Genomic DNA, 13,968 nt, shown 5'->3' on the forward strand with positions numbered 1-13,968 from the left:
ATGATGCAGCCTCAGGCCAAGGAATGCTGACAGCCACCAGAAATTGAAAGAAGCAAAGAGCAGATTCTCCCCCAGAGACTGGAGGGAGTGCAACCCTGCTGACACCTTGCAGCATGTGTGCTAAGTCGCTTGATCATGACCCCATGGACTGCAGCCCGCCAGGCTCCTCTGTCCATGGGGATTCTCCAGGCAAGAATACTGGAGTGGGTTGCCGTGCTTTACTCCAGGGGTCTTCCCAACACAGGAATCGAACCTGCGTCTCATATCTCCTGCATGGGCAAGTGGGTTCTTTACCACTGTCGCTACCTGAGAAGCCTTTATTTCCACATAGTGGTACTGATTTCAGACCTCTGGCCTCCAGAACTGTGAAAGAACAGATTCTCATGAAGTCACCACATTTATGGTACTTTCTTACAGCAGCCACAGGAGAAACTAAAGCAGATGTAATTTTTGGCCTGCACAGATGTGTAGGGAAAAACTATACTCAGAATTGAAGACCATGAAAGACGATATTTAATTTGAGTCTCTAGTCCCTTCTTGTATTATTAGTGGTTTGATAGTGGAGGAAATCAGAGAGGAAAGTAAAGTCTTTTTAGTCTTTTTTGTCTTACATAAAGGAGAATGAAATGTTGTATTATTTTTCTTCAATTTGATAATTAGAGAAAATGCCAGTTTAGGGATAGTTTTGAAAATGTTTAAAGATGCCTAAAGTAGAATTAAAAACAAAATGTATATTTTGCAAATCACTGAAGGAAGTGTGAAAACCAAGACATGTTACCAAGAAAAAAGGAAATAGCAAGAAAACATAATAAACAAAAAGCATAAAATAGAATGATGGACATAAACCTGTATTAGTCAGCAGTAATAGTTAGCTGATGTAACAAATAACCCCCAAATCTCAGTGTTGGACTGAGCTCCACCAGTCTTCTGTCCATGGAATTCTCCAGGCAAAAATACTGGAGTGGCTTACCATGCCCTTCTCCAGGGGATCTTCCAGACCCGAGGATTGAACCAGATCTCCCACACTGCAGGCAGATTCTTTACCATCTGAGTCACCACGGAAGCCCAATAATTAGTTGATGTAACAAACAACCCCCAGATCTCAGTGTTTTAACACAATTAAGGTTCATTTTTCACTCATTTCACAATCCCATGCAGGGAGCAGGGCCGTGGGTATGTGTGGGCGGGGATGCCTCCTCCACAGAGTAATTCAAGGGTCTAGGCTCCTTCCACATGAGAGCCTCACCATCCTCCAGTGCACCCTCAAATCTGGCCGACAGAAAAAGCATTAGAGAGTGGAACAAATTTGTTTAAGAGTCAGCTCTTCCTCCATTTCCCATTAACCAGAAGACATTTCCCAGCTCACCTAATTATAAGAGAGGTGTGCCCAGCAGAAAGAAGAAGCATGAGTCGACGGACACATAACACCATCACTGCTTGAAGAGCAAGCGTGTCAGTTCTGATAATGAGTCTAAATTCCCTTCCGTCTGACCACGGCATGGTGTGAGGTAGGAGAGATGGGAAGAGAAGAGGTGGTCCCTGGAGAGGCCAAGGCTGCAGGAGCTCAGGAATGGGAGGAGAGAGTGGGGAACGATCGAAGGAGCAGCCTAGAAGCAAGGTTGGGGAGAGAGCAGGGTGTGAGATTGAAATGCTGAGCTAAGAGTCTGCAAAAGGAGTGGGCAAACTGATGTGTGGGCGTCCCAGAGGCAGGCCCCGAGGGGAAGGTACCCAGGAAAAGGAAGCCTCTACAGTTACGTGGGGAGCGTTTGCTGACCAGCCTGTGGGCAGGGAGGGAGCTGTAAGGAGCCATGAGCTGCTCCCACGAGTTAAACTTCCATGCTGTAAGAAAAAGATTCTCAAGTTACGTAAAGGAAAAAGATGCCACTAAACAGAATAAACATAAAATACGTAAAATCTGAGGCAAAGGAATAGCCTGAAAACACACATAAATAAAGAAGTTGCTATATAACACGAGGACCCCAGACAGATGCTGCCTACATATAGGGCTTTCCTAGTAGCTCAGTGGTAAAGTAACTGTCTGCTAACGCAGGAGACGCACACGCGCGCACGCGCACACACACACACACACACAGAATAAAATATGATAAAATGCTTAGTCCACAATTATGCCAACAGTCATGGATCTTTATGCACCAAATAACCTAATAAGATGGAGAAAGAAATGGCAATCCACTCCAGTATTCTTGCCTGGAAAACCCCACAGACAGAGGAGCCTGGTGGGCTACAGGCCATGGGGTCGCAAAGAGTCGGACACTTCTGAGCGACTAATACTTTCGCTTAACCTAACAAGAAAACATAAAGCAAAATCTGTCAGAAAAACTGGAAGAAATTGACAATCATAGAAGACTTTAATGCATCTCTCTTAGTGGCGTCCAATAAATAAATAGAACTAAACTGGAATTTGTTTGAGGTGATTTTACCATTTTTTGATTTTATGCTTATATCAGACAGTGCTAGGTACTTTATGATAATGTTACTGCCATTTTACAGAGGAGTAAACTGAGGCTCTGCCAGGTCACTCAATTAACTCTCAAGTACTAGTATTAACTCTCTGAACCCAAGTCTTTGACTCCATAGCCACTTTGTTGGAGCCTCTTGAGAAAGCAGAGTTTCGTTTCATGGAAAACATTTCTTCCAAGAAGGACAAAGACGCTCCAGCCCTCAAAGAATCCCTGACGCCTCCAGGGCAGGTTCTGGTTAACGATGGGCAGTCGTGGAGCCTTCATTTACAGGGTGATGATGACGAGAGAATAAGTCCAAGGTTACTTGGCAAGGAAGAGTGAAACACGAGGCAGTAGCTTAAGTGCTGCGTTTGCGCGCAGCCCTGACCTCCCAGAACACCAGTCACTGCAGCTTCTTCAGTGACCTAAACCCTGTTCTTTCACTTCGGAAAATAACCAAAGAAGAACCTTTGTGTCTGCTGAAGACCAGCTGGCAGCCGGAAAGGAGGGCCTCTGATTTCGCTCTAGACACCAATGCATGCTTTGGGCTTTGGTCCGTCTTCTCAGCCTTTGCTCTTTGGATGGCACAATGCTTTAATTATTATTGTCTGCTATTATCATCATGGTTTAATTGTTGGTTTGCAGTGCCGTAGCTCAGAGGGGGGCATTTTGTAAAACAAGTATTATTTTCTTATTTGTAATTTCCAATGTCACTGAGGATAATTTAAGCTGCATTCTCATTTGGGGACAGGAGTGATTTCTGACCCCCTTCCCCCCTGCAGCAGCTGTTCTTTCTCATGCTGTTTTCCCCTGATAACCCATTGTTATGACTGTTCTTGGGACAGCATCCACTGTGTTCACGCAGTGGTGATGACTTGAAAGCACCCGAAACCCTTTTTGTATTCTGGGACTAGTTGGAAGGCAAGTGAAATCAACATAAAGATGCTGTGATTATTTTTTTTTTTTAGTCTTTTCTCGTTTATGCATCTTTCTAATATGTGATGGATACAAATGATGGAGGTGGGAAGTACCCAAGAAATGCCCACTGTTTCAAGTTTCCTTCAGAAACTGAGAGCTGAAGTTCAGACTCGAGTTTGCCTGCAGACAGCATCTGAGGAGTGTAGCCTCCTACAATGACAATTCGATGCTCTCCTAGCTTTTGAGATGAACGTTCTGGCAGGGCTTGAAGCTGAGTGTCATGAACCTTACCCACAAAGCCCAGGGGGTCTCAGTGGTAGACTGGTGGGCAGAGGTGAGGGAGTGGGGGTCAGGTGGGGACCCCTTCACCTGGGGACCTGCTGTCAGGACACTGTGGTGGAAAGTGCGACTCCATAGGAAAAAAAAAAACAGAATGGGATTGGTCCTGCAGTCCTGGCAGCCTGGAGTTAGAAAGAGTGTCAGCCAATCGGAAATGAAGATCTAGCCCCAGAGAGAAAGCAAGCAGTTTCCAGGCAGCCCCCAGGGGAATGGGAAAGAGACCCGCTGGGTTGGTGAGCTGAGCTGGTGTACTTGGCGGCTTTCAGGATGGCCCAGGCTGCATGCCAAAGGCCCTCCTTTGTGGGAACGGGGCTCCCAGGTCCCTAACCCCAGCCCTACCCCAGCACCATGGAAACTCCTCTCTCCAGGACCCCAGGGGCCATGCCCGCCTTGCCGCCTTTTGCAGCTCAGACAGCATTGTCCTGCCCTGACACTGTCGCCTCTCCTGACTCCCCGGGATGCACCTTTTTCTGGTTTGCCTTCTACCTCCTCCACTCTTCATTCTGGGTCATCTTCATGGGTTTCTCTTCCTCTGTTCATCCTTAACACCCTGCATCTCCAGGACCCCCTTCCCTGGGTGCTGCTCACACTGCCTACTCACTGGGTGGGTTTGTCCTAACCCACAGCCTCAGGTCTCACCCACCTGCACGCATGCTCTTGTCTTCCTGGAGAACTTGCAGTGTCCTGGGCGTGCCCATCTCCCCATCCCATCCAAGTCCTTGAGCAGCCTCTCTTCTCTGCCTGACCATTCCCTTTCCTGTCACAGTCCTTGACAACCCCTTCTCTGGACACATCCTGTTCATCTTGCAAGACTCAGCCTAGCTGTTCCCTCCTCCAGGGGCCTTGCCTCACCCCTCGGCCTGAGGTAGGGGCCTTCTCTTTGCCTATCTGTACCATAGTGCTCATCACACCACACTTAGGGGCAGAAACGAGCCATATTCTTGCCTGTATCACCAGTGCCCGGCATGTATATGCACCCAGTAGCTGCTATCCGTTGACTGGAAGTGTGTGTATTGGTCAGACGGCTTGTAGAGCTGCGCTTGGAGAGTGTGAGACCATGGCTGCAGCATCTGTGTGTCTCCTGGTTCTAAACAAAGTCAGCTCTGGCCCAGGGTCCATGCAGTTGGTCCTGTCTCTTTGGTGGTGACGGGATGCCAAAGACATAGCTGTGAGATTCCAGGGGCTGGATGTGGGTAGTAAAGGGCAATGTCCAAGCCTGTAATGAAAGAAGTATCTTCCTTAGCATATCGGACTGAAGCTGCCCCTCGTCAAGGGATACACACAGCAAGGACCATGGGTGAGTTTGGCTGAACTGTGGGTGTCTCTGAACGCTGATGAGCCATTCATTCATGCATTCATCAGTTCAACCAAACCAGAAGCTTAGTGTAGATGAGGCCTGGTCCTGGGTACTAAGGATACAGACGTGAAGGAGACACTAACACAACAGGTAAGGAACTCAGCAAGACAGGTGAGTAAGACAGGCTGGCTCTGATACACAGGAGCACACGGAGGGAGCACCCCACCAGACTGGGGCCTCGGGGAGGATATGGAGAAGCCAGTGGAAAAGCTCCCTGGCTGGAGGTGGGGTTTCTACTAAGACATGTTAGTCAGATGGTGTATTAGTTCACTCAGGCTGCCGTAACAGACTAAACAAGAACAGAAATTTATTTTCAAACACTTCTAGAGCCTAGAAGTCCAAAATCAAGGTGTGCATCGGGTCACACTGCCTCTGACAGGTCTAGAAAAGGATCTGTGTCACTTCCCAGCTCCTGGTAGTTAGCTGCCAGCGATGCTTGGCCTTCCTCGGCACGTGGACACATCCCTCCGATCTCTGCCTCCATCTTCACATGGTGTCATCCCTGCGTCTCCTCGATGCCTCTGTTTCTAAATCTCCCTCTCCTTTCTCTTAGAAAGGCACCAGGCACTGGACTCAGGTCCCATCCTACTCCAGATCATAAGTTGATGGCATTTACAAAGACCCTATTTCCAAATAAGGTTACATCAACAGGGACGGGGGATTGGGATTTGAACAGGTCTTTTGGTGGGAGACCATGCAAGCCACTACAGGTGGTGTGAGGGAACATGCAGGTGTTGGAAACATCTGGGCAGCAGGAAGTCCCCAGAGCCAGAGAAGGAAAAGAAATGCGTAAAGACTGAGAGGAAGGGGAGGAGGCAGTTACCCCCTAGGAAGCCTGCCTGTACTCTGTGGGCAAAGGCGAATGACTGGTCAGATACACGGTCCAGAAAACCAGCCAGCCCTGGTCGAAAAGGTGGACTGAAAGGGCAGTGAAGCGTCTGGGTGCAGGAAGGCCAGTTACTAGCTTGTGTGTGTCTGCCTCTGTGACACCGTTCTCTCTCGCTCTCCCAGTCATCTTCCTGTCTCACTCCCCCTGCGCTTTGCTTTTCTTTCTCCAAAACGGCTTCAAAGACATCTCCTCCTTGAAGTCTCCCTTGCCTCTCTCAATTAGGAGAAGACAACGAAAGGCCTTTGGTGCCAGACAGATGTGGTTTGAATACCACCTCTGACCCTATGAGTTGTTTGATGCACCCCTGGCCCCCAGCAAGTCATCCCAGTTAACCCCTGGGGACTCTAGTTTCCGCCTCAGCAAGACGGCAAAAAACGGGCTCCAGCGCGCAGGCTTACCATGAGCACGTCAGACAATATGCACAAAGTACTTGGCACGTAGATTTCCAGCACAGGATCAGCTCTCTTCTTCCTCCGGTTATTTCGATGGCACTTTATTTATCCCACGCACTTAGCACCTCCTGCACGTATTATTATGTTGTGTGTGTCTCTTTCAATAAACAGCGGCAGCTTCCAGGGCAAAGACACAGCCTTCCACAGTTTGGCAGCTCTCAGCCCAGAGCGTGATGTGCACGCCCCTCCCTCTTCCGTGCCGGGTGTTGTGTCTGAGGCCCAAAGAAACAAGTGCACAAACGGGCAAGGCGTCAAGATGAAGGATCACCTTCCCACAGCTTGGTGGGCATGGGATCCCCAGATGATTTTCAGTACGGAAGAAGCCAGGAGACTGGATGGTCACCTGCAGGGGGACTGCTTAGGCAAACCCAAATGTCTGCTTGGGTCCAGAAGTACCCTTATCAACAACAACCTCTAATTAGCATTTTATTAGACTTGGGTTTCTATGGGATGAAAAATGTCTTCAATAAGAGTCTTAATACATGCGGTTGGCTTGGCCAAGCCCCTGACTAGCTTCAAGGATGTATCATGAAAGAGGTCACCAGCACCTGGAGTAGCCCCTGAGCTAATTTCCCTGCATCCGATGTTGTGCTTACCAGGCTGTTCTTACTCGGCCACAGGAGTGATCTTCAAATGTGAATGGGACCTTGGAAGGCCTCAGCTTAAAATCCTTCCATGACATTCCTTCATCCATTGAATAAAATCTAACACTTTCTCCAACCCACAGGCCCCAGCAGACCTGGCCTCTGCCTGCCTCTCCTGGGCCAGGGACAGCCTTGATGGCCTTTCTGCTGCTCTGATGCTCCGAGCTGCTTCCCTGTCGGAGCCTTTGCCCATGCTGCCCTTTATCCACTGAAAGCGTCCTCCCACCTCTTGCCCTGGCCAGCTCGTCACGTGGCTGCCTCCCTTTGAGCCTTTCCTCTTCCTTAAATGTCACTTCCTTGGAGAGGTCTTTCCGGCCAGCCTGTCCAACCCGATGACTCTAACTCGGTGGTCCGCTGCTTCCTCCATTTCGTGTGCCATCAGCCGTTCTGATGGGGCTGTGTGTGTGTGCGGAAGGACTGCCCATTTCCAGGGACAACTAGAAGAGGGCACCCTGTCTGTCCTCTTTGCCTTTCTCTTCCAGCACCCAGCATCCAGGAGGTGTTTACATAAACAAAGGCAGCAAGAGGTCTGGAACTTCGGTTTCTCTCCTCTCCATTGCCAAGCAGTGTGGCTTCTGCTTGCAAAGGACCTCAGGCCCCTCCTCCGCCTCGGGTCTCCTCCTCTCGCCTCTGTTGACCTCATCAATGCCAAGCCTTTGACTTTGTCTGATTATCAGACCAGTTAAGCTGAATGCAATGAACTGGCACTTTTAATTCCAGGTCTTGCATATCAGCCCCTTAACCTTATGTCGGGTTCACATGTAAACTATTGATCACCGACGGGGCCAGGCCTGGCTTTCGGCACAGCCTCTTCCTTCTGAAGGTGCAGGTGGTGTTGTCGGGGGAAAGAGAGCAAGTGCCAAGCTCTGACCTGGTCCGTAATTATAGAATGTGGTTCTGGCTTGCTCTCTGGCCAGCCCTTGACCTTGAGTGAGTTATTTAATTTCTCAGACCCTCAGTATTCTCATTTTTAAAGAGGATGTGATGCTACCTACAAAGTAAAGATACCCGTGAGGACTAGATGGGATCAGCTGAAACTGCCTTGGACACAGTGGTTGTTGTATAAATACATTTTCTTTCATTTCTGCTTAGTCTCCGTAGTCTCTCTTTTCACACGTCCCATCAGTCTGGCCCCCGTGAGGCTTCATTTATTGATTCTTCAATTCACTCACTCATTCATTCCATTATTCACCCTCAGGGACCTCAGTCAGTCTCTACCCAGAGAAGGATGAAACCCAAACTCTGCCAGCTAATCCTGGGGTCCCTCTCAGTCCAGCTCTGTCCCCATGACATCCTCACCCCACCGGAAGTCCAGTGTGGGAGTCCCCGTTCTTCCCAGGCACCTTAACCTCCCCTCTGGGTCTTGTTTGTGTTACTGCATCCAAAGAAGACACCCTCCCTTTCACGCCACCCAGACTGCTAGCCTTATCTCCTCCTCCATCCCCTGACACGCCTGGTCCATGAGAACCTCCCTTCCCTGAGAGCGTGCAGCTGTACCACACGGCCAGCACACAGTCTGCCCCGGTGGGTGGTGTCGATTTCCCAGGGCATCACGGACCACGGAGGAAGCAGAGAAGCCAGGGGCAGCTCAGCACAGCAGGGAGGACACTTGTCTGCTCTGCCTGCTGGGGGGCTCCTTCTCCCTTTCTGTCAAGTGTGGGGCCCCAGTCTGCCGACCTGTTGCCCGTGAAACACCGTGAAGAGAAGCCCCTCTGTCTTCACTCCGTCAGAAGCCCCTTGGAGGGGAGGCCTGCCAGGGGACCTAGAACATGGCCATTGAAGAAATCCCCACAGCTCTGGTACGGAGGAAGCGCCACTTGTACCTATGAAAGGGTTTATCTCGGAAATCCAGGAACTAGCTTGAATCCTGCTGGAACTTACACGAGAAACACACACACATATCCAACAACAAATACGTAACTGGTAATTAGATTCTACTCACAATGGAGCTGAAAACTGAAAAAATGAATTTAAGAGGAAGAGTACAAAGGGGAAAACCGTGAAGCCTGACCAGAATACATAAACTAAGCCCTAAATAAGTGAGGGCATCTACAGTGTTCTCGGCTGGGAAAATAAGTAAGGATAGCAATGTGCCCAAATCCATCAACAAATGTGTGCAGTTTCAATGATAGTATTCATGGGATTGGGAGAAACTTGAAAGGGTAAATTTGGGAAATTAGCTAAGAAATTTGAGCGGGGGAGGAAATATGAAGGGGAGCTTGCCTTGTAAGAATTATCAAAATTGAGACTGAAAACTGAGGTCAGCCAAGGAGCTGTGCTCCAGGTACCTCAAGTTGAATTCTGTTTCGGCCGAGAAGGGAGCCCAGGAATGGAGAAGAGTCTAGACTCAGACCCCACGGTCCAGGTTTCAAACCCACTGAGAGAGCTAGCCCGGATACCCAGTCACGGGTGTTCTTCATTCAGGTACTCATGAGCATCCTTGAAAGGGTCAGACCTAGCCCAGGTAGTGGGGCTACCATGGTGAACAGGACCCACACACGAAAGTCATGTTCTTGTTGGGAAGAGGGGTGGTGAACAAATCAACAAACTAAGGTTAGTTCAGCTCAGTTCAGTCACTCAGTTGTGTCCGACTCTTTGCGACCCCATGAATTGCAGCACGCCAGGCCTCCCTGTCCATCACCAACTTCCTGAGTTTACCCAAACTCATGTCTATCGAGTTGGTGATGCCATCCAGTCATCTCATCCTCTGTCATCCCCTTCTCCTCCTGCCCCCAATCCCTCCCAGCATCAGGGTCTTTTCCAATGAGTCAACTCTTCGCATGAGGCGGCCAAAGTACTGGAGTTTCAGCTTTAGCATCAGTCCTTCCAATGAACACCCAGAACTGATCTCCCTTAGGATGGACTGGTTGGATCTCCTTGCAGTCCAAGGGACTCTCAAGAGTCTTCTCCAACACCACAGTTCAAAAGCATCAATTCTTCGGCGCTCAGCTTTCTTCACAGTCCAACTCTTATGTCCATACATGACCACTGGAAAAACCATAGCCTTGACTAGACAGACCTTTGTTTGTAACAAATACTAAGAAGGAAGTAAGCTGAGCATTTAGATAGAATATACAAGAGGTTACTTTGAGTAGGTAGCCCATTTGGAAAAATCATGAACCTATAACCCTTGAAAAATTAAACTATACAACTTCTGAGAAAATATTAAAGTTTTGCTTTTTAATCATTGGGAGAAGAAGAGGGTTTGCCCAAGCCTATCATGACATTCAGTATCCTTAAGGGAAAATATTAACATACTTGATTACATAGAATGAGTAACTCCTATACCATAAAGGACACCACAAGCAAAATTTAAAGGAAAAGGGGACACCAGATGCTAGGAAAAAATGTTAGCAACAAATATATAAAAAGGAATATATGTATATAAGGATAATAAATATATAAAAATTATAATGTGTGAACAGAATTTATAAAGACAAATAACTCAATTAAGATGGATAAGAGGTGTGAATATATACAAATGACCAATAACTATATGCAGAGAGATGCAACCTTACTAAATTATCTAAATTTAAAACTCTGGTGCAATTCCATTTCAGTTTAGCAGATGGGCAAGTATTTTAATATAGAATATATTTACATTGTAATATCTGATGTTTGTAAGGGGAAGTTTAGAGAGAAGAGTCATATGAACACTGTTCAGTGGGAATGAAAGTTGACGCAATTACTTAAGAGAATAATTTATCAGGTTTTTTATTAATAATTTTAAATATATACCCACTCATCCCCAAATTATTCCTATGATCCAACTGAAATCTTAACATAAATGAAAAACACTGCATAAAGATGGGTATGTTCCTTGCAGTATTATATGAAATAGTGAAATATAGCCATATACCTTTCTATAGGAAAAAAATGAAGCAGATGTAGCTCTCTATTATATAGTATGACGTGAAGAAAGTTAACTATGTAAAATATAGTCCCCATGGTGGGGGGATGTATCCACATTGAAAAAAATCTGGAAGAATGTGCCGCAAACCTAAAATCACGTGGAAAGTTCTAGAGAACAGATTGGTTGATGTGAGACTTTTTAAAAATTCAGGACATCTGTATATTGTTAGCCTTTTTCTGCCTCAAGCATGTCTTATTTTTAGAATTTTAAAAGACATTTTTAAACAGATATAGTGATAAGTGGGAGAATCTCTGGTGACTCGGCGGTAAAGAATCCATAAGCAAATGCAGGAGACCCAGGTTCAATCCCTGGGTCGGGAAGATCCTCTGGAAAAGGAAATAGCAACCCACTCCAGTGTTCTTGCCTGGGAAATCCCATGGACAGAGGAGCCTGGCAGGCTGCAGTCCCTGGGTCACAAGAGTCAGACGCAACTTAGCAGCCAAACCATCAACAGTGATGAATGGATTGGATCCTGGAACAGAAGGACATCAGTGGCAGCGCTGAAGTCCAGATCGAGCCTGGAGTTGTGATCACAGTAACGTACCTGTGTTGGTTTCTTAGTTGTGACAATGTACACAGGGAAATGTAAGATGTTAACAGTGGCAGAGCTGGTGAGGGGTCTGTAAGAATTCTCTATGTTATCTTTGCAACTTTTTTGAAAGTCTAAAATTATTTCAAATTAAAAAAAAAATGATTAGGAGAGAGAAACAGAGAGACAGGCTGGTATCCAAGTTTTACTCTGGGATGCCAAGACGTAGGCTCACCCTTGCCCCCACTGCATCTGGGCCAGCTTCCCAAAGATGCTAACGTTACCTATGACCTTTGCTCCCCACCACACACTTTTTTTTAAGACTTAGATTTTTAGAGCAGGTTTAGGCTTCCAGGCGGCTTGAGTGGTAAAGAATCTCCCTGCCGATGCAAGAGCCACAGGGGATGAGAGTTCAACCTCTGGGTCGGGAAGATCCCATGGAGAAGGAAGTGGCACTCACTCCAGTATTCTTGCTCAGAGAATCCCACGGACAGAAGAGCTTAGTAGGCTGCAGTCCATGGGGCCGCAAAGAGTCAGACACAACTGAGCAACTGAGCATGCAGAGGTTCACAGAAAAACTGAGAGGAAGATACAGAGATTCCCCACTGACCCTCTGCCACACACATGCACAGCTTCTCCCGTTATCAGTATCCCCCATCAGAGCAGCGCATTTGTTACAACTGATGAACCTACACTGGCACATTATTATCACCCAAAGTCCATCACTGACATTAGGGGTCACTCTTCATACCCATTATTCTAAACGTTTGAACACATGTGTAATGACATGTATCCACTATTATAGTATCATAAGAGTATTTCCACTGCTCTAAAAATCCTCTGTGCTCACCAGTTCTTCCCCTCTCCCTGCCCTAGCCTCCGGCAGTCCCTGATCTTTTTGCTATTTCCATAGTTTTGCCTTTTTCAGAGTATTCTATATTTGGAATCATACAATATGTAGCCTTTTCAGAATGGCTTCTTTCACTTAGTAATATGTATTTAAGGTTCCTCTATGTCTTTTCATGGATTCATAGCTCATATCTTTTTAGGGCTGAAAACTATGCTGTTGTCTTGATCGCCATGGTTTATTTACCCATTCACCTTCTGAAGGACATCCTGGTTGCTTCCAGGTTTTGGCAGTTATGAATAAAGCTGCTCCAACAACAGTGTGCATGGTTTTGTGTAGAAATCAATTTTCAGCTCCTTTGGGTAAATACTGAGGGGCACAATGCAATCCAGAGATCATACGGTAAGAGTATGCTTAGTTTTGTAAGAAACTGCCGAACTATCTTCCCAAGAAGCTGTACCATTTTGTCTTGCCACCAGCAATGATGAGAGTCCCCATTGCCCCACAGCCTCATCAGCGTCTGTCAGTGTTCTGGATTCTAGACATTCTAATAGGTGTGTAGTGGTATCTTACTGCTTCTGTTTTCATTTGCATTTTTCAATGACCTGTGATGTAGAACATCTTTTCATGTGCTTATTTGCCATTTTTATTCATATATCTTTTTTGGTGAGGTATCTGGTAAGGTTTAGCCCATTTTTAATCATATTATTTGTTTTCTTACTGTTAAGTTTTATACATTTGACTCTCCATATCTACATATTCAAGATCCACAGATTCAACCAACCTCAAATGGAAAATATGGTAAAAATCAATCAATAAATAAATAAAAATAAAATCCAGAAAGTTCCAAAATGCAAACTTGAATTTGCCCTGCACAGGCAACTATTTACATGGCATTTACATTGTATTAAGTATTGCAAGTAATCTAAAAGTTTTTCAAAGCACACAGGAAGAAGTTCTATGCAAATACTAGGCCATTCTGTATGAAGAACTTGAGCATCCTCGGATTTTGGCATCTTGTTATCTTTTGCAGAACAGCAATGTTTAATTTTAATGGTCTACCCTATCACCTGCTTTCTTCATGGACCTTGTCTTTGGTGTTGTATCTAAGATTATATCTTTATAATCGAGGTCATCTGAGTTTTCTCCTATGTGATCTCCGAGTTTTATAGTTTTACATTTACATTTAGGTCTGGGATCTATTTGACTTCATTTTTGTGGAGGGTATAAAGTCTGTGTGTAGATTTATTTCTACACGTGGATGTCCACCAGTTCCAGCACCATTTGTTGAAACGGCGCTCTCTGCTCCATTGTATTGCCTTCGCTCCTCTGTTAAGGATCAGTTGACTATATTAATATGGGTCTATTTCTGGACTTTTGATCTATTTGTCTGTTATGTCACTGACATCACACTGTCTTGATTAATGTAGCTCGCTGACAAGTCTTGACGTCTGGGAGTGTCAGTTCCCCAGACCTGTTCTTCAATACTGTGTTGGCTCTCCCAGGCCTTTTGCCTCCCCATATAAACTTTAGAGTCAGTTTGTCAATATCCACAAATAACCTGCTGGGATTTTGACTGAGTATTTGTTTTTCCCCTGACTTTGCCTTCTCAGCATCC

At 46.3% G+C, this 13,968-nt stretch overlaps 1 protein-coding gene across 2 annotated transcripts in view; it reads left to right on the forward strand.

Moving 5' to 3' along the window:
* The window catches only part of CSMD2 (CUB and Sushi multiple domains 2), a 678,038-nt gene that overhangs the window by 508,274 nt on the left and 155,796 nt on the right, over positions 1 to 13,968 (forward strand). The gene's annotated exons all lie outside the window — the stretch shown is intronic.

The sequence above is a fragment of the Capricornis sumatraensis genome, chromosome 2 (genome assembly GCF_032405125.1).
Source record: "Capricornis sumatraensis isolate serow.1 chromosome 2, serow.2, whole genome shotgun sequence".
Taxonomy (NCBI): Eukaryota; Metazoa; Chordata; class Mammalia; order Artiodactyla; family Bovidae; genus Capricornis; species Capricornis sumatraensis.